This window comes from Nannobrachium achirus (assembly GCF_963921795.1).
Source record: "Nannobrachium achirus genome assembly, chromosome: 16".
In the NCBI taxonomy this organism is placed as follows: domain Eukaryota; kingdom Metazoa; phylum Chordata; class Actinopteri; order Myctophiformes; family Myctophidae; genus Nannobrachium; species Nannobrachium achirus.
Window position 1 is genome coordinate 3,668,540 of NC_137823.1, and position 21,677 is coordinate 3,690,216.

Consider the following 21,677-nt stretch of genomic DNA (forward strand, 5'->3'; position numbering starts at 1 on the left):
ACTCCCGATAAAATCTACAACTTACCTGCTTCAACCAAAAAGGCTGATCCTGTGACATGTTGCCCTGTTACTGCCCAGTCAGTTGATGAACCTGCCAAGACAAAACTGACATTTGACTTCAGTGATTCCCTTCTTTCAAAAGAATGGCAGGACAGAGTAACACAGAGTCTAACTGCTTATGCTGATGTTTTTGCCCAGCATGATCTGGATTTCGGACATTCGTCCAAAGTGAAACATCACATAAATCTAAAAGATGAAACTCCCTTTAAACAAAGGTCCAGACCAATTCACCCAAACGATTATGAAGCAGTGAGGAAACACCTGCAAACACTCCTAGAGGCGGGAGTGATTCGCGAATCAGAATCCCCTTATTCCTCACCAATCGTGGTGGTTAAAAAGAAAAATGGTGACGTACGTCTATGCATCGACTATCGCAAGCTCAATTCCTTGACAATACGCGATGCATATGCACTTCCCAATTTGGAAGAGACTTTCTCAGCCCTTGCAGGATCAAAGTGGTTCTCCGTAATGGACCTAAAGTCTGGTTATTACCAGCTAGAAATGGAGGAACGTGACAAGCCGAAGACCGCCTTCGTATGTCCCTTGGGGTTCTACGAATTCAACCGCATGCCCCAGGGCATTACCAATGCGCCCAGTACTTTCCAGCGGTTAATGGAGCGATGTATGGGAAATCTTAATCTCAAGGAAGTACTGGTCTTCTTGGACGATGTTATTGTCTTCTCAAGCACATTAGAGGAGCACGAAACCAGGCTTCTCCACGTCCTCCAGCAGTTGAGAGAATATGGGTTGAAACTATCCCCAACCAAGTGCCGTTTCTTCCAGAGCTCAGTCCGTTATCTAGGTCACATTGTTTCCAGCAAAGGGGTAGAGACCGACCCTGAGAAGGTCAGTGCCCTCCGCACCTGGCCGAAACCCCAAACACTCAGTGATCTTAAATCTTTCTTAGGCTTTGCCGGGTACTATCGCCGGTACGTGAAAAACTATTCCAAGATAGTAAAGCCTTTGAATGATCTGACCGGAGGCTACCCACCGTACAGGAAAGGTCATAAAGTAAAGCCTTGTCCCGGGAAATACTTTAACCCCAAAGAACCCCTTACCCAACGGTGGACTCCTGCCTGCCAGGAAGCCTTTGAGGCAATCATAGACAAACTCACCACAGCGCCAGTACTTGGATTCGCTAATGCAGCGTTACCGTATATTCTCCACACGGATGCAAGCACATTTGGTCTAGGGGCTGCCCTATATCAAGAACAAGATGGCGAGATGCGAGTTATCGCCTACGCTAGCCGAGGACTCTCATCTAGTGAAAAGAGGTACCCAGCTCATAAGCTAGAGTTTCTAGCCATGAAGTGGTCTATTGTGGAGAAATTTCAAGACTACCTTTACGGGAACACGTTCACGGTAGTAACCGATAATAACCCATTGACATACGTCTTGAAGTCCGCCAAACTGGATGCTGCTAGTTACCGATGGTTGGCTGCTCTTTCCACCTTCGACTTCAACATCAAGTATCGGGCTGGCAAAAGCAACCAGGACGCAGACGGCCTTTCAAGACGGCCTCAAGATACTCTGGTCGATGATGATGCCTCCCTTGAGGAACAGGAGCGAATCAAACAATTTGCTTCTCACCATCTATCTTCATCTCCCGACCAGCAAGATCTACCAGCTGACCCCATTAATGTCCTGTGCCACCGCCATCTACTAAGTGAAGCAGATGACAACCTACCTTCTATCACCTTGGTAGAGTCCCTTGCTCTTACTGCTGATGCGGTACCAGACATATATGGCGATGAGGAGACACAAGGTTGTTCCACTATACCTACCTACAGCGAGGAAGAACTCCAACAATATCAGCGGTCTGACCCAGACATTGGACATGTCGTTAACCTGCTGGAAGCTGGAGATGAAGCCAACTCCAACCTCAACCCTGACTCCCTAGAGTTGAAGTTGATGCTAAAGGAGTGGAAACGTCTGGAATTGAGAGATGGTCTTCTCTATAGAACTCGCAAATCGGAAGGTGAAACCACCTACCAATTAGTGGCACCTAAGTCCCTACGATCCACCATTCTCACGTGCCTCCACGATGATATGGGGCATATGGGTTTGGAACGAACTCTCGACCTAGTCCGGTCAAGGTTTTATTGGCCTAAAATGGCTGCAGAAGTGGAGAAAAAGATCAAGTCATGTGGCCGTTGTGTCCGAAGGAAAACACCACCTGAAAAGTCAGCACCGCTTGTGAACATCAACACAACGCGACCCATGGAACTAGTATGCATGGATTATCTATCCCTGGAGCCTGACAGTCATAATACCAAAGATATCTTGGTAATAACTGATCACTTTACCAAGTACGCTGTCGCTATACCAACAAAAGATCAAAAGGCTACGACAGTCGCAAAGAGTCTTTGGGAGCAGTTCTTCGTGCATTACGGTTTTCCGGAACGTCTTTTAAGTGACCAAGGCAGGGATTTCGAGTCTCAACTCATCAAAGAGCTCTGCGTCCTTGCCGGTATCACGAAAGTACGCACAAGTCCCTACCACCCAAGAGGAAACCCGGTGGAGAGGTTCAATAGAACTCTTCTCGGCATGTTAGGTACCTTAAGAGAAAAGGATAAAACTCACTGGCGTGATTATGTAAAACCCCTAACCCATGCCTATAATTGCACCAAGAACGATGTGACCGGGTTCAGCCCGTATGAGTTGTTGTTTGGGCGCCAGCCTAGGCTACCAGTGGATATTGTGTTCTGCTTACCTGTCAGAAATGGCTCTCCTAAATCTCACTCCCAGTATGTGAAAAGCCTGAAAGCTCGTCTGCAGGAGAGTTATGAGATTGCCACCAGGAATTCTAAAAAGGTTGCTGACCGAAACAAACGCCGCTTTGACAAGAATGTAAGAGAGTCAACCTTGGAGGAAGGTGACCAAGTGCTAGTACGGAGCTTGCGCTTGAGAAACAAACACAAACTTGCAGATAAGTGGGAATCTACTATCTACAAAGTTCTTAAAAAATTGGGAGACTTACCTGTGTATACAGTACAGCCCATGGATGGGAATGGTCCCAACCGAACCCTACATAGGGATCTCTTACTCCCTTGTGGTGACCTAATAGAACCAGAGGAAATTGAACAGGCCAAACCAAAGGTTCCCCGGCCAAGAACCAGGCGTAGTCAACCTCATCTCCCTGAGGAACAACTCTCTGATTCTGAGGATGAATCTGAAGGTTTCTGTCCTGACCAGTTGTCAGTTATACCTGGAGAACCAGTTGTTGAAACTTACACAATCCCTAGAAGACAGCGACAAACTGTTACTCCAGCAGAGGAGAGTAACCGCTTACCGACCATGCCAGTTAACTCCTCGACCTCCCAGCCTCAGGACGAGCCAGATGTGGGCGATTCTGCTGAGTTGTCTACTGAAACCGATGAAGCTCCACCTGAGACGCTTGATGGAGAGGAGCCAGAGAATATGGACGAGCAACTTCCTGCTGAAGAGGAGGATAACTTACCGGATGTGACAAATGAAATCCCAGCTCCTGATGAGGACAACGATGATGAATCAGTAGATGAAATCCCAGCTCCTGCTGAGGAAGACAATGACGACTCAGCAAGTGAAACTCCAGCTGATGCTGAGAACGTCAATGATGTATCTTCTATCCCAGAGGATGAAGAAGTTGAAGTTCAACAAAACACTGAGGTGGAAGTTGAACAAACCTCTGAGACAACAAGCACAGAAGATGGAAATCCACCCATTACAGATGGAGAAACTAATGACCCTACACGTAAATCTGACCGACCACGTAAACCCCCTGACCGTTTTCACTACCTTCAGTTGGGTAAACCCTTAGTCTCCTTTGCACAGTCTCTCTTAGAGAGTTTTAATCTAGCTCTAGACACTATGACTGAGTATGATGGTTCCTCCATGGACCGTAGAGTAACGCATGAAGGGACTCATGCAGAGTCAAGGGGGGAGGGTGTAACCCATGTGAACTATAGGGTCACTAAGAATGCACCTATTTATGTGGTTTAGAGGTGTAATGGCATTTCGTTTCCACTAGAGGGTGCACTACACTGCACTACTACTGTCTCTGTAATTCATGGAGTAGAAAGAGAGCATTGCATTATGGGTACTTCCTCTTTAGAGATCGTTGACATTGAATGAAGGCCAGAGAGATTCTTCTGATAAACTTGGTATGAAATACACCAGAAACACACCACTAAATAATATTTCATGGTTGAATATTTCAGTATGATATGATAGCTAATAAGCACTTCTCTTATTAGAGTCCCTGTGATCCTGGAGGAAAACAAATTCAGGCAAACTTTGTTTGTTGTGAACCCTGGTGAGTGAAAGCTGTGTATTTCACTGGGCCTCAAGCCTGTGTTTATGTAGCTATTTCTCACATGTTTGTATGCATTGAGCCTGAAACCTTTCTTATAAATCAATCAGGGGTTTGATACTATTGTGTCTGATGTTTGGATATACTCTGGTGCACTCTGTATCACTGTATTATTGGGTTAGAAGCTAATAGATGCTAACCGCGAATTAGCATCTATGCTAACTGAAAACACATGGGTCTTGCAACATGCAGTAGCATGCTGAAACACTAGCAGTGTATTCTATATATGGTGTTTACATCAAAACCCTTTGCTTTGAGTGGATTAAGTCTATTTTATGTTTGTAGTAACCACAACTACATGGTATTTGTACAAGTTGGAATAGTATGAGTACATTTGTCCTTTGTTGATAAGTTCATTATTAAATTCATGATTAAAGGGCATTACACTAATTTTGGAGTATTAAAAGGATAAAAAGGTTTAAAAAGAATTACATTTTATGTTTAAAAGGTGAAGATAAGAATTTCATTGTAAATAATTAATGCATTACAGTATGCTGTTTAATTTCATTTAATGTATTTCTGTGGTCAATGGTTATACATGATTTCATTGTACTTGAAGCATATCCTTACTCATTGGTTATGTGTTGATAGAGATTAAGAAGAAATGAGTTAATGATACCAACTCACAAGAAACTATTCTCATAAGAACATAGATTAATTTGGTATTCTGCACTTTGTGTAGATTGGTTTTTTGACAACCCCAGAAAACTACAAGTCTGAATTCTGTTGATGGATGGCGAGCTACCTAAGTGACATCTGTGGACGGTTGGGAGCGGTGTGGCCAGCCGCATGACCGCTGCAGAGGAACCTGTTGGATTCGACCTACTGAAACAGATAAGATCTGAAGCTGCTACCTCTGCCCGAGGAGCAGTGCCCACACATTTACACTGACGCCTCGCGCCCGAGGTATCCCTTTTCCCCACTGCACTCACATGGGGAACTGAACTTAGAGAACTGAACTGAACTGGATAAGGAACTGAACTAGCATATTCTGAATCCCTCTCAAAGGGAACCCTCTCAAAGGGAACACTAAGAGAAACCCTACCAGGGTACTTTAAGGTTAAAGGGTTTTAACACCCTATGGACACTTTATTTTCTATTTTTATTTTAAGAGCTCTCTTTGTTATTTTCATTGCAGCGCTGCTACTGTACATATTGACACTGTTGTGTGCACCAATTTGCTATTGTTTATTGACTGACCATATTGTTGCTGTTGGAGGCAATAAAACCAAGTCAAGTCTGTTCAACTCAATTCTAACTCTGTGGGTTATTTTAAGGGCAACCACCACCGAACCTAGGTAGATGTCTAGCGCCTCTCGTCCTCTGTCATCGGGGTGGGATAGGGGGCGCTACACATGCATGCAGGGAGGGAGGGGAAGAGAAAGAAAGAGAGCGCTCTCGATAGTTAAATAGGCCTATATATAATAAAATAAGGTTCCATTCGCGCAAACAGGGCTCGGGAGAAAGAGAGAGAGGGGAAGGTGTAGCAGAGATAGACAGAGCGAGGCAGAGAAATGACGAGAGATAAAGAGAGAGAGAGAGATAATTCACATTCTCTTCACTCTGTAAAATGTTCACGTAGTGTTTATTGCTTAGGATCAAATCATAACCTCAAAAAAGTCGATAACTTCACAATCAAAGTGGGTGACAAGGTCATAACACGAACAAACGAAATCTCTTACTTAGGATGTATCCTTGAAGATAATCTTTCCAGCGAAAAGATGACTTCTAAAGTAATAAATAAAATCAACCAACGAACTCGTTTCCTACAGAGGATCGCCCCAATGGTCAATTTCAACACACTGAAGACCATAGCTGGTGCAATAATCCAGCCCCTCTTTGACTACGGAGTTCACGTATGGTATCGTGACGCCCCACAAGCCCTAAAAACTAAACTCCAAACAGCCCAAAATAAACTAATTAGGGTCCTGCTTAACCTTCCCTATCAGACTCACCTCACCGCTACTCACCAGTTAAGAGTGGGGTGGCTCAGAGTAGATGACAGAGTACAGCAACTTGCAATGGGCCTGGTGTACAAGATACACTACACCACTATGATACCCAAGTACCTGTCAAAATACTTTATAAACATTAAGGATGTCCATGATTACAACACCAGAGGCAGCGCCAGAGATCACTTTCATCCCAGAGTCAAAACCAACAAAGGGTCAAACTCCTTTTTCTGCCATCCCACCAAAATGTGGAAAGCCTTACCGAAGGCCATAAAGGAGTGTGGATCACTAGCATCCTTTAAAATTGCCCTGAAAAACCACTTACAGGCAGCAGCCGTTCGCAACTGGTAAACAAAAATAACCTAGCCCAACCCTACCCTCCCCTGCCCCTTCTTTGTATATACCAGTGTTGTTTTTGTTGACGAGACGATAACGAAAATTATTTCGTTGACGCCCCTTTTTTTCACGTTTATGACGTAACGTTAACGAGCTAAAATCTCTAGTCTGGTGACGAAAATATGACGAGACGAATGTGTGTTTTCGTTGACTAGACGAGACTAAACGAAAATGTTAGTGTGTGGACGAAGTCAAAATGCATGACAATTTTCTGCCATTCCGTCCGTTCCGTCATATTTTGGATCAAAGACTGAGCAGTCTGCTCTAACTCCAGCTGTCCCCACTAGACCGCAGCGCATCTAGCCTCTGTTCTCTAGAAAGCAAGCAGGCATAGCAGTGACTGGAGTGGAGAGGCAACGCAGCCGTTGATGCGTTATTATGATCGCGCCGTTGATAGAAAGTAGCGCCAGGTACAAACCGCAACCGTGGATTCTCTGCATTGAAAACTGCCTGACTGTAATGATTTTATTCCTCTCCTCCAAGGCTAAAGGAACGTGGCTAAAGCGTTAGCATGCTAACGATTTAGCCACGTTCCTTCAAGAGGAAAAACAACAACAAACATAGGCTAAAAGTAACAATTATGTAACGTCACTGCATCGATGCAGAACGCGGCTGCATGCATCGCAATGCAAGCAAATTGTCTTAATCTAAAACTTTTTAAGAAGTCCTCTACTCCATAACTGTTTACTATGCAGTGTGTGCGTGCTAGACACAGCACAGTACACACTGCAGCCGCCAGCCGGGCACAACCAGTGGCGTCAGTTCAGAAAAAGCTAAGGTATGGCAACATGACTGGTGTCTTGCACGCGTGCGTGCAAGACACCAGTCATGTTGCCATACCTTAGCAACAGGCACGATTACAGTACATTTTATTATTTCCCCCCTGTAGCTAAGGTATGGCAGCTGCCATAGCTTGCCATACCCAATTGACGCCTCTGGGCACAACAGGACTCAGCGTTTGTCAATCTGTGGGTCGAGACCCCAGAGAGGTCTCAAAATGATTTTTGGGGGTCCCCAAATGATTAACTTAATGTGCAACATTGTTTTCTCACTCAACTGTAAACAAAACAACATACAGTGTATTGAGGGTTTATGTACATGTCTAAAGTGACAACGTAAGGACTGTTTTAACCTCTGAAATGACAAATTAAATTGACAAAGGGTCAAATTGTCAAATATTAGAGGCTGAAATTGTGAAAATAGCTGATCTACATGCTCACAATGCCTCGCAACGTGAGGGATTGTGAGCATGTAGATCTGCTATTTTCACAATAGAACCGTGTTATACAAAATGTTATGCCTCAACTCCTAGTGCTCGTCAGGGTGGGGGGTCCCGAGTTAAAATATGATTATTTTGGGGGTCGCAGCCAGAAAAGGTTTAGAACCACTTCCTTATTGACTGTGTTTCATTTATTTATTTAAAGACACATTTTTCTTTTTGACTAAAACTATTGACTAAAACTGGACTAAAACCTTTGTGTGGGTTCGTCGACTAAAACTTGACTAAAACCTTTTGAGTTTTAGTCGACTAAAATTAGACTAAAACTATCAGGGATATAAATGACTAAAATCTGACTAAAACTAAGAAGCATTTCGTCAAAAAGACTATGACTAAGACTAAATCTAAAATGCCCGCCAAAAACAACACTGGTATATACTTACTGTTTGTTTAGACTTACTGTTTTCCTTTTCTTGTTCTCTCATTTAATTTTTCTTTACATATCTACTGCATAGTACTGTGTTCTATTCGTCTGTCATTCAATGTTATATGAGATACTTTAATGGTTTCCTGTGGAAATAAGCTTAGTCTTTTCATGGATCTCCTTTTAGTAGACCTTGTGCCAGTGAACTGTACCGTCATGAAACTGTACCTTTTCCTATGCAAACTTCTAATAAAGTCTTCAATCAATCGATCAATCAAGGCATGTAACAATGAAAAGCAAATGATTATTCATTAGAAATTAGACGTGCAGGACACGGGTGCCTATACTGTTTGATTGGCAATTTGGCGCCCATGTCACCGTGACATGCGTGCCCGTCTAAAAGCCGTCTCCACTCGGACAGAACAGGCTGACTGCACCGGGAGATTAGGGCTGTGTCTCCCGGTGCAGCGTGTGCCGTGTAGGCCTATCTATACAAGCTATTAATTTCGGCCGATAAATTATAGATCACCCAGTTGTTCTGTCTATGTATTATTAGCCAAAATGACCGGTTAGTCACCTGTGTGTTAAAAAAAGACATATATTCAAAGATTTGCACACATTTTCACGACTTTTCAAAAATAGCAGATCCACAAGCTCGCAGCGAGGCACTCGGTGCCACGCTGTGAGCTTGTAAATCTGTTATTTTTCAAAGCTAAAGTAAGCAATTTACCCCGAGTGAGAGGACATTATGCTCTGATAATGTCCTGTGTGAGGGGGTGATCGGACGAGGCGAAGCCGAGTCCGATAACACCATCACACAGGACATTATCAGAGCATAATGTCCGACCCCGAGTGGTAAATAGCTTTTCTACCACTTTTTTCCGTATACATGAAAGAAAACACATAGTTGTAACTTGCAAGGATATTAAGTTACAATCATTATTGCCTATAAAACTTCCGCGACGACAGCAAATAGTTCCACAAACAACATCTTCTACTCACCACCAGATGACGCCAACTCCATGCAGAGAAAGATGTCTAGCATACAGCTAAGCTAACGTCAGTTAGAAGGACCGTTCCGGCCGCAAATAGAGGCTGTTCGCTTCCAGAAAGGCATAGGTTCAGAGAAAAGGGGCTTTAAAGTTGGCGGATTGCATTGGATCCAAATAAATCGGCGACGTCGTACGCACGTTAGTAAACATAGGACCGCTACGACCGTCATATGTTGGTTGGGGGAAAGGTGTTCCGACTACCTCCTGAAGTCCCCGGATGTACACTGAGGCGCATTGATCTCGTCCTCACACAACTGCGGCGGTTGTTCTGCCATAACCTCCGGAATTTAGCCAATCAGAATCCAGTATTTGAACATGTGACTAGAAAAAGTGGTAGAAGTAATAATTAAGGCCCCTCCACCTTGGGCCCTGGTAACTCAGTCCCCTGGCTGTGGAACGCCCTGCCTGTCCACCTCAGACCTGCACATTCAGTGTCATCTTTTAAATCCCTATTAAACACCCACCGTTATGTTCAAACCTTTTATTACATTCTTGTTTTTTATACAGTATCTGCATGTGTCTGTTTTAAATGTTGTGCCTTCTGTCTGTGTTCTTTAATTCACTGATCATTTGTTGTAGATTAATGTCAATAAATGCATATCATGTTGTTCTTTTACCCTGCTCTGTAAAGCACTTTGTGACTGTCTGGAAATATGATACATAAATAAATTCATTATCATTTAATAAATTCATTATCATCATCATTCTTCACTGATTGTTTCTGTACTGTTTGGTGTTGGTATAAATATACAGTAATAGGGTCCACTCTGTCTTGGAATTATTATTAATGGTTTTCCCTTCAAGATATTATTGTGCATTATTGTGTTTGACTGGTTTAGACATTTATATTTGTGTTTATTGGTCTGTAACTGTAAGTTCCAACAAAGTAACAACATCCTATAATCTCCAGATGTTTAAGTCCTGTTTGTTCTTTTCATTGCTTTATTGTTGGAATTCTGCCCAATTCTTGACCTTTTGTGTTTTTGGACAGTAGAGAAATAACTTAGCATTCTCAATACTAAATAACACTGATCATCCTCTGTATCAATAACTATATCAATAACACTGATCATCCTCTGTATCTCTACTTCCACCTCATCAGGGTGAAGATCAGAACCCTGAAGAGGAACAAGGTTGGGTTCAGCAGGAGTTTAGTCTCCTCAGCCATCGCTGCACTGAACAAACTGCCTCAGCCCTGTCGATAGGATGGATTTCTGTGCTTAGTGGAGACCTGATGATCTGTCTTTGTGATGTGTTTGTGTTGAGTTATAAGGTTATGTGTTGTTTTCTTTGTTTTAACAGACTTATGAAAATGAGAAACATCACATCATGTCTCCGTAAGTCTGTCCATGTACGCTTTTTTACATCTATGGGTTTGCCGCTCTGACATCACTGTGATGTCAGGGGAACCACACTAACAGAATTCCTTTTATGCCCATATATGGAGATCCCTGATGTAATCAATATTAAGCCCATATCTAACGGGACTTCATATGGGAATGCCCGTATATGGAGGCCACATCGGCCTCATACCACACTCCATATAAGACAGATGGCCAAAACAGCCCATATCTGTGTGGCTGGTTCTAAGGACAGGGATCTCCATGTATGGGCATAAAAGGGTATGATATCAGATGTCATAGGACTGAATAAATGTCAAAACTGAATAAGCATGTTCACAGCATATCTCCATATGCAGTACATGGATCTCCATATATGGGTAACAGGGATCTCCGTATATGGGCATAAAAGGGAGTGTATGTATGATATCACATGTGATAGACGCCATAGGACTTTCAGATAACAAATAACTGAGTAAGCATGTTCACAGCATATCTCCATATACAGTACATGGATCTCCATATATGGGTACCAGGGTATCTCCATATACAGTACATGGATCTCCATATATGGGTACCAGGGGTCTCCATATATGGGTAACTGGTCTGGGTTTAGGGTGAGGTCGCTTGTCGCCCTGAGGCGTCTTACTAGTAATAATATAATGCAAACATGCAAAGTAACTAATAAGTAAAGTTAATAATTAATTGTAGTGGAGTAAGGGCATCTTACTGGTATAGGTACAAGGGTACATTGTACTCTAAAAACTAGTGGTTGTGACTGAAGCCAAACTCCACCATCATAGCACTACTCTTGGTGTAATACTGCTTTTGTATATCGATAGAGATGATATTGTGATACTGAGGTGTGTTGGTATTTTCTAACACCTCTATCTGTACCCAAACACTTTCCAGTTGAACTTCACTGATATACGTAGGTGATCTTACCTTGTGTGTGGAGGTCCAGGTTCATTACTGAAGTTGGGATTGTGTCCTTTAGAGCGGTCACTCTTCATAGACACACAGCTGGGTGTTGGAGACTCTGCTCTGTAGTCAACACTTCTGGAATCATAAAAACAAACAAATCTACAATTACTATCAGGTCAGGTTGTTATGGTTAAATAATCTTTATTCATAATGCCCCATTATAGAAGAATAAGAGTCAAACATGCTTGTGTTTCAGGTCCTCCACATTGAATCAATAAAAACAGAAAGAAATATCAATAAGACAAACAGAAACAGTTAAATAAATAGTACTAAAACACAACTATAAGGGGTGCTCTGCAGAGTGCATATCTCCACCAGGCCAGAAGGCCTACCCAGGGCTGTTTAGATCTGCTCTGGTTGCAACCATCAGTCCTGGGGAAGGTGTGGTGTTTCTAAGGTTCTACTTTTCACATTTGTGGCGCCTCCTATTTGCAGAACTCCTTTTACACAACGTTTTCTCCATTAGATTAAAGTGCTTTCTTTTCACTTTTTTCAACTTTTATTACTTGTCAAAATACATTTTATTTGTCTGCCTCATCTTTTTACCTTCCCAAATTGAAAAAAAGGGAAAAGAAATCTAATGGAGAAAATGACTAGAATCAATGCTCTGTGGATGAACAGGAAGTAGTGGTAAGGTGTGACTCAAAGGGATCTGGCGCCCTCTATCTTGCATTGCACTACTTTGTGCAAAAGGAGAATAGAGGCCCCTCATGATTCTAGTGTGGGTTTGGTTGGATTTGAGAATCACAGACAAACTGTCTGGAAAATCACACAGCTGTGTGATTCTCATTGGCACAAGGCATCTGAGATCACCTGTAATGTAGTGAAGACTGATACAAACAAATCAGGTTTCTGCAACAAACAGTGACATTTTACCATGTGTTGCACCACATATGGGTCTGAGTGAAATAGATAAGGGGGAGATTAAGATACAGGACTTTTGGCTTTCTTCACAGATTGTTTGTGTAGCAACCATTGACAGGTACATTGTATTCTAAAGTGCTGGTTGTGTAGCAACCATTGACAGGTACATTGTACTCTAAACTACTGGTTGTGTAGCAACCATTGACATGTACATTGTATTGTAAACTACTGGTTGTGTAGCAACCATTGACAGGTACATTGTACTCTAAACTACTGGTTGTGCAGCAACCATTGACAGGTACATTGTATAGTAAACTACTGGTTGTGCAGCAACCATTGACAGGTACATTGTATAGTAAACTACTGGTTGTGTAGCAACCATTGACAGGTACATTGTACATTGTGTAGTAACCATTGACAGAACATTGTATTGTAAACTACTGGTTGTGTAGCAACCATTGACAGGTACATTGTATTCTAAACTATTGGTTGTGTAGCAACCATTGACAGGTACATTGTATTGTAAACTACTGGTTGTGTAGCAACCATTGACAGGAACATTGTAGTCTAAACTACTGTTTGTGACTGACTCCAAATGAGAGAGGAGAGGAGGTTGAAACTTTGAAACTCTGCACATAACATCAGTCCTGGTAACCTCCACCATCAAATCAAATCAAATCAAATCACGTTTATTTATAGAGCACATTTAAAAACAACTTTCATCGTACCAAAGTGCTGCACAGAAATGTCATCATTCAAGTAATACAGTAAAGAAAACATCTCAAGGTATAAAAATAAAAGCAATAACAACAATTACAATGTAGTAAACTAAAACAATGCGATAAAAACAGATAAAATGTGTCAGGGGGATTCAAAACCTTGTGAGTAAAACAGGGTTTTGAGCCTGGATTTAAAAGAGTCGATGGAGGGGGCAGATCTAATATGGAATGGAATGCTGTTCCAAAGCTTCGGAGCAGCGACGGAAAAGGCGCGGTCACCTCTACGAGTCAGGTTCGACGTTGGGACATCTAATAGACCTAGGTCAGTTGACCTTAGGCGCCATCTGGTGGTGGGGGGGGGGGGGGGGTAGTTTATAAGGCCAGTGATATAAGCGGGGGCAAGTCCATTTAGGGCTTTGTATACAAACAGGAGAGTCTTAAATTTGATTCTAAATTGGACTGGTAGCCAGTGCAGGGAGGCTGGGACGGGGGTGATGTGGTCTCTTTTCTTGGTGCCGGTCAAGAGCCTGGCTGCTGAGTTTTGATATGGAGCGGAGGTGAAAGAAACTGGATTTAACTACTGCGTTTATCTGTTTGTCGAACTTGAAATCGGAATCAAAGAGGACACCATCATAGCACTACTCTTGGTGTAACAGTGTTTTTGAATATTGATAGAGTTGATATTGTGATACTGAGGTGTGTATTTTCTAACACCTCTATCTGTAACCAAACACTTTCCAGTTGAACTTCACGTATATACGTAGGTGATCTTACCTTGTGTCTGGAGGTCCAGGTTCACTGAAGACAGGACGTCCTCCCATAGACCAGTCACTCTTCATAGACACACAGCTGGGTGTTGGAGACTCTGCTCTGCGGTGAAGACTTCTGGAATCAGAACAATATTCATACAATTATCATGTGAATGAAAGAGTCTATTTATTAAATCCCATTTTACAAGAGAGTAAAATTCCATGTTGAAGTAACAGGAAAAACATTGTGATAAAATATGAGTAGAAAGCAGTAAAAATGTACTACAATGGAGCCATATAGATCTACATGGGAACACTGAGTGTACTTATACTGTATATTATACAACAGGTAGTTCTGATGAAGCAATCTGATTGGTTGAAATAGCTCTCTACCCGTGATGATAATGATAATAATCAAATATCTTAATTACATTGAAATTAAGTTGATGCATTCTTTTTTAAGGGTAACTGTTGTATAATTGCAATATTACACTTCAGCCCTGCCTGTGGAACTCGCCTTCGCTGGTTCCTGCAGCAAGGCTGGCATGCTGATAATCATGATAAAACACACCCTCTTGTGTAATATTGCTTAAGAACAGACCTGGGCATTGTCTGACCGGCCCTTGTAGGGTTAATGACAAATTGTAAAATAAATACATTTTCTAATTTTACCATCACATCACATCACACTTTTCCCCTACTCATATTTCTGCCACCGTTGCCCCGATCCATGCCAAACTTTGCACACACAATCCTTGGCTGCCAAACCACAACCTCCACCCCTCATTTCTCACGTGGCCCTCTTTTAGCGCCACCATGAGGCCCATTCTTGCAAAACACATTTTTGAACACTGCTCCTACAGATTTTGCCCTAGAATCACGCAAAGCGGTACACAGTATCTCTAAAGTCATGTCATCAACATGGATCTGTCCCATTTCCCATATTCCCTCCTGATTGGCTACCATTGCCTTCTAAAGTTTGTGTATGTGACCTGGCGGTCGCATACACTGTAGTTGGAGGTAAAGCTGTGTGTTTAGTTTGCGGGGAGCACATCTTGCGGGGAGCAATGCCTTTTGGCCCGGCCCTTCACAATATGTTCTGTTGGTCATGTGGCCCCATGGAAAAATGAATTGCCCACCCCTGCTTAACGCTTCCAGTGCCAGCCCCTAGATGGCGCCGTTGGAATGCCAGACTTTCTCCCATAGGCGAGCGCTTCAGCATCCAGGGGCTCACGTTGCAGTGACGCACGTGCTCACGTTCGTGCACATCATGGAAAGGTCCCGGATGTTAATGCTAACAGAATAGCTATTCCCATCTAGTCATTTTAAAGATCATTTTTAGGCGATTTCGCCGTAAATAAACCTCGGCGCGCATCCCTAAAAACACAATCCAGAGATATGGGCCTCCAAAGATGTGGTTTTTCATTGGATTCGGCGGCGATTCGCGGCTACGTTCGCGGCTCACGGCCGGCATGGCTTCCCCAGGATTTGGACCACTGGATTTTACATTTAGGCCCAGGCTTCAGAAGGCCTCGGATCATTTTATTCATTTCATTAAATATCCCGAACATGTTCGGGATAGGCACACTGGACTACGTTCCGGAAGCGGCGCTGAACATTTGGTGAACATTGGGGGTCTCAAAAATGTATTTTAAACCATTTTTAATGGAATATATCGTCGGACCATGTAAAATGGCTAGCTGGCTAGCGTAGGACGAGCCAGGACCACCCACGACTATACAAGCAGCTCAGGGTAAGTCAATTAATAAAAAAAAAATTGTATTGGACTGAAAATATCCCGAACATGTTCGGGATAGGCACTAAATGAGTTAAGAAGCTCAGGAGGATTGACATACTGTGTGTGTGGAGGTCCAGGTTCACTGAAGACAGGAGGTATGTCCATAGACCAGTCACTCTTCATAGACACACAGCTGGGTGTTGGAGACTCCGCTCTGTGGTCAACACTTCTGGAATCAGAAAGAATATTCATACAATGATCATGTGAATGATAGTCAGTTTGTTCCATAGATATTTCTGGTCATTTGTTACAATGTGGCTGAAAGGTTTGTTCCATAATATTTCTAGTAATTTGTTACAATGTGGCTGAAAGGACAAGAACACTAAAATGCTGCTGAATTCAAAGAGCAACTCTGGAAAAGGGCAAGGTTGTGCTTTTCATTTTGTCAAGATTCTCAGACACTTAAATTAATAGGGCTTTGAAGTGTATTGATTGATTGATTGATTGATTGATTGATTGATTGATTGATTGATTGAATACTTTATTAGTCAGAAATGTAAACAACACGAGGTACAGTATAAGATAACACATGTTTCCATTGTGGTCCATTGTGAGTTCAATTCATCAACATACAGATTTCAACTCTTCAGTTTTCACTGCTCTTTTCCTGAACATTTCCTGCAAATGCATTTTTTCCAACAGGTTTTTTTCCCCCTGTTTTGCCTTTTTAATGTTCATGGAGAACAGAGCGCATTTTTGCAACTCGTAAATGACACGAAACCACTCCATTCCCATTGAAAGCTAGAATCCACCTTCATAGGTAGATTTAAACTGTTAAATATTATATGTATAAAATAGAAGGGTAAATTAATTACATTCATCTTCCCTTGTGGTTTTTCAGGACAGTTTTGAATGAAGACAGTGATGGATGATGTCAGGCCATTCCACCTTTACTTTATTTATTTGTATTTATTTTGTATAGAGTAGTAGAATGAGAATTATCTGTTCTAAATTTGGGTGGTACCAGATCATGGTGACTAGTAGTAATTTGTAGGTAGGTAGAAAGATAGAGCTTAAACATTTAGCCTGAGCCCGCGGCGGGCCGTCAGGCCCCAGGCCCTGGGGCTGATGTTCTGTCGGGCTGGGTTGGGCTCGGGCTCACAAATGTAGGTCTGATTAAAGCTCTATTAACAGGTATGAAGATATTGAGGGCAAAGTCTCTCTGACTTTCTTAAATAGGCTACTGTAGCGACCCCGCATAAGAGCCGGCCATGTGAATGTGCTGCTCCGTAAGCTTTAAACCAAATAATGAAGTAAGATTTTTTTACAATTACTGAATAGAAAACAGGCTACTTACTTTTATTTTCAACATATTGACATAAAAACTGGACTTTTGATGTCAGTATTGTCTAGTCAATATGTTGTCGATTAAAGGGGGTACTTGGACTCATATTATCAGGAAAAGGGGACACTGAACCACTGGTAAAGGGGGATTCACATACTTTGTGTGTGGAGGTCCAGTTTCATTACTGAAGTTCATAGGGTGTCCTTTAGAGCGGTCACTCTTTATAGACACACAGCTGGGTGTTGGAGACTCTGCTCTGTGGTCAACACTTCTGCAATCATACAAAAAGTATCTACAATTACCATGTGAATGAAATGTAAGAGTCTTCATGGTTATGTCCCTCTCCTATAAGTAATAGGAGAGGAACATTATTTAGTTTGGGCTCCTCTAAGCCTGTAGACCAGGGGTCTTCAACAGGGGGTCCGGGACCCCTAGGGGGTCCTCAGAGTTACTACAGGGGACCCCTAGGGGGTCCTCAGAGTTACTACAGGGGACCCCTAGGGGTTCCTCAGAGTTACTACAGGGGGGCCACCAAATCTTTGTGTGGTAGGATAATTATTTAAAATGAACAACTTGAACCCTCGCATCCCTATTCTGAGAAACAGAAACAGAAGACCAAGTACAGAGTGAAAGGTCAAATTTACAAATTAAGCGTTTAAATGTCTGAAAAACGCATTAAATGTGCTGTCGGTTAAATGAACTCTACGGAATCACATGGATATTATACACGCACGCACATGACTTTCTGATCGCATGGATGTGATGCCATTGTGGTGGTCAAAGCAACAGAGGCAAGTCAACCTTCCTTGCGCCATCATAACATAACATTAACAAAACAAAACCAAGGTTGCATGTTTGCATATTAAGGTTTAATGAGACGTGAAGCCAAAATCGTATACTATTAACGTATTAATTTGTAGGCCACTGTGTGGCAGGGCGCGCAAACGGTTCGCTTGAGTTGCGCCCACTTTAACCTATTCACTTCTTTTTTGGCAAGCGATACCTCTACATAAGTAGATAGTTAGGCTATTATTTCGTTAACTCAGGAACAGATTGCAATTGTATCTGTGATAAAGAGGAAAGAACCCAGCGCTAACATAAACTGGTGTAATTATCAGTTGGGTGCACCATGCACATTGCACATACAGTATCTCATCTGCAAACACGTATGTGACGTTCATTATAATATGGCCAATAAATGAATTGATGGGCCGGTAAAATATAATCCTACCGGCCAAGGTGGCCGGCCCCAAAAATGCCTAGCGGAAACCCTGGTAGTAACGTGCACACATGCATGAGAACATATTGTCTTGTTATGTTGTTGTATGTTGTAGAGGAGGATTCACATACTTGTCTGGAGGTCCAGGTTCATTACTGAAGTTCATAGGGTGTCCTTTAGAGCGGTCACTCTTCATAGACACACAGCTGGGTGTTGGAGACTCTGCTCTGTGGTCAACAGACATAAATAAACATTAATAAAACCATCAAAACCTGTTCATAGTTCAAAACTAAAGTAGCCTATTGACTCATTTACTGCCTATGACTAGTATGACGACTTATATAAATGCGTCCGTTCTGCCTATGACGAGCTGTCAATATGCTGTAATCGCTATAAAACAATTAAAGTATGATCGCCGATCCGACATTATTTTTTTCTCTATAGAGCTGCGCTACCCACAGAAACCGGAGACGGACAGACGGAGAAGAGATGTGCCGTTTCTCATGCTAAACTGCGACGTTCGGTAGCAATAAATGCAAGAAATTATAATACAGTAGAAATTATAATTCTAGATTCATCTTAGGACAGCTCAAATAACTCCTTCTATGGACATGGTCTCATAGATATGACAGACAGACAGACAGACAGACAGACAGACAGACCTCAGGATGTCTTTAGAGGCAGGGTCCAACTCCTCTCTCTCCACCGAGCCACTCATGGTAGAGCAGAGACCTTCACACACACACACACACACACACACACACACACACACACACACACACACACACACACACACACACACACACACACACACACAGAGTGATTTTAGGACAATATCCCTTACATTGTTGTGGATCCATGTCACATTAAAGCTATACTGTGTAATTTGCTCAACTAGTGGTCAGTAGCTCTATAGCAAACCTCGGTCGCGTCCGTGTCTTTCGGCCGTTTAACCCTTCTCACACCCCCGCGTCGGCCTCCACCTCGCCGAGATCTATCTTTGGAGGGGTCCCTGGTCCCTGTGCGTTCAGGCATTCCGGAGAAAAAGACTCCTTCACCCATGCTTCACCGTTCACCCGAGTAAGAGACACACGGGAGACTACAAATATGGCCGCCCTAGCGACCCCACTTCAAGATGCGATGTGATTGGCCGGCAGTGTATAACCCTCGCTGTGATTGGCCGGTAGTGTATGATGACGTCATTTTGCCGCGAAATTCTCCCCCCCCCACGGCTCATAGAAAACATATAAAGAGAAGGCTTTTGAAGCTGAAAATAACGGAGTGGGTGTTCTAAAACTTTAGCGATTTAACAGTTAGGGCAATTTTAAGATTTGTTTTATAAAAAAAGTTACATGGTATAACTTTAAACACTGACTGTAGGTGAATAACTTCATGATTCCAGTTACTAAAACCACTGTTGTAATGAAGAGAATATGATTTAAAATGTATTGTACCTCATTGATTCAACATACTATAGTATATCCACTGTAATGTAGAGAATATGATTTAAAACATATTGATTCAACATACTATATCCACTGTTGTAATGGAGGAGAGATGATTTAAAACTGTGTAGCGTATTGTATAAAAACAGCAAAGGGATTGGAATGCTATACTGGGTTTATTTTAAATCCAGTGTGTATTAATAATAGTGAATTAAATATGTGATGGAGTCAAAGCTAACCAAGTGCTCAGTCTACCTCTGACACAATAACTTTAACATGTAGTTGCACAGTTTGTCCAATAGGTGGTGCACATGGACCACATTAAGGAGGACAGAAGGCCTACAGTAAAACAGTAGGCCTAAGACATTTATGAAGTACAGTTGAAACATGGATTGTGGTTGAAGCTGCTTGTGTGAAATGGAGGGTTTTCAGACCTGGGGAGGCGAGGCTGTTTTGTTCACTTTATGAAACAAATGTTTGATCTTTTCAAACTCAGATCAACGTTTCCTTTTAGCACGAAAACACCGACTCCCTGACAGGCCGGTCCAGACATGTCATCAAACATGTTGTAGCGTCGATGTGTGAAATATGACAGTTTAGCCTCTACAATGACTTCATGTTTATGTGTGAAATATGTCTGTTTAGCCTCTACAATGACTTCATGTTTATGTGTGAAATTATGTCTGTTTAGTCTCTACAATGACTTCATGTTTATGTGTGAAATATGTCTGTTTAGCCTCTACAATGACTTCATGTTTATGAGTGAAATATGTCTGTTTAGCCTCTACAATGACTTCATGTTGATGTGTGAAATATGTCTGTTTAGCCTCTACAATGACTTCATGTTTATGTGTGAAATATGTCTGTTTAGCCTCTACAATGACTTCATGTTTATGTGTGAAATATGTCTGTTTAGCCTCTACAATGACTTCATGTTTATGTGTGAAATATGTCTGTTTAGCCTCTACAATGACTTCATGTTTATGTGTGAAATATGTCTGTTTAGCCTCTACAATGACTTCATGTTTATGTGTGAAATATGTCTGTTTAGCCTCTACAATGACTTCATGTTTATGTGTGAAATATGTCTGTTTAGCCTCTACAATGACTTCATGTTGATGTGTGAAACATGTCTGTTTAGTATCTACAATGACTTTGTGGTTCACTGATAAAACACCATGAAGATATAACTATGTATGTCTCAGTTATTATTATGACAAGGCAGGTTCATAGTTGTTTACAGTATTATTATGACAAGGTAAGTTCAGACAATAAACTACAGGACTCAACACTGCTGAGACGCAACAAAACACTTTCTGTTTCACACAAGATGTCGGACCTCCGCTAAATGATTCCTACGCAGTTGACAAGACAGTAAATGACTGAATTAAGTGTAGTCAACATGTCCTGCTATGATCCTGGCACATTTAGATGAAGTCCAGACATTTGGCATCTGGCATACCGGGCATAAGCACAGTGGGGCGACTATACAAGTGGGCCAGTGGGCCACCATTTTAGGATAGTTACAGTAATGTTTGCTATCATTTTAGGACAGTTACAGTAATGTTTGGTTTGGCCTCCACTAAGTGGAGAGGACCAATCCTTCAGCAGCACCGGCTCACAGAGCAGAGATACATCACATGATTGGCCCACTGGCTTGTCTATCATCTGAATACTGGCCAATCACAAGCTACTGTGGCCCAGGAGTCCCACCCAAACATATAACAGCTGATAGAAGCCCAAAACGCATCGCTGCCTCGACACGTTGTGGGCTTGTAGATCTTCTATGTTCGGTCCAAGATGCCAGGGCTGAATTTATG

General features: G+C 42.2%; 1 long non-coding RNA gene across 1 annotated transcript; it reads right to left on the minus strand.

The window, feature by feature from the left end:
- Positions 1-11,753: 11,753 nt before the first annotated feature.
- LOC308300647 lies at positions 11,754-16,077 on the minus strand. The gene is made up of 3 exons (XR_013962848.1): positions 15,967-16,077; positions 14,136-14,246; positions 11,754-11,853 (listed from the first exon to the last, which is right to left on the minus strand). It is a non-coding gene; the product is annotated as an uncharacterized lncRNA (long non-coding RNA).
- Positions 16,078-21,677: the final 5,600 nt, after the last annotated feature.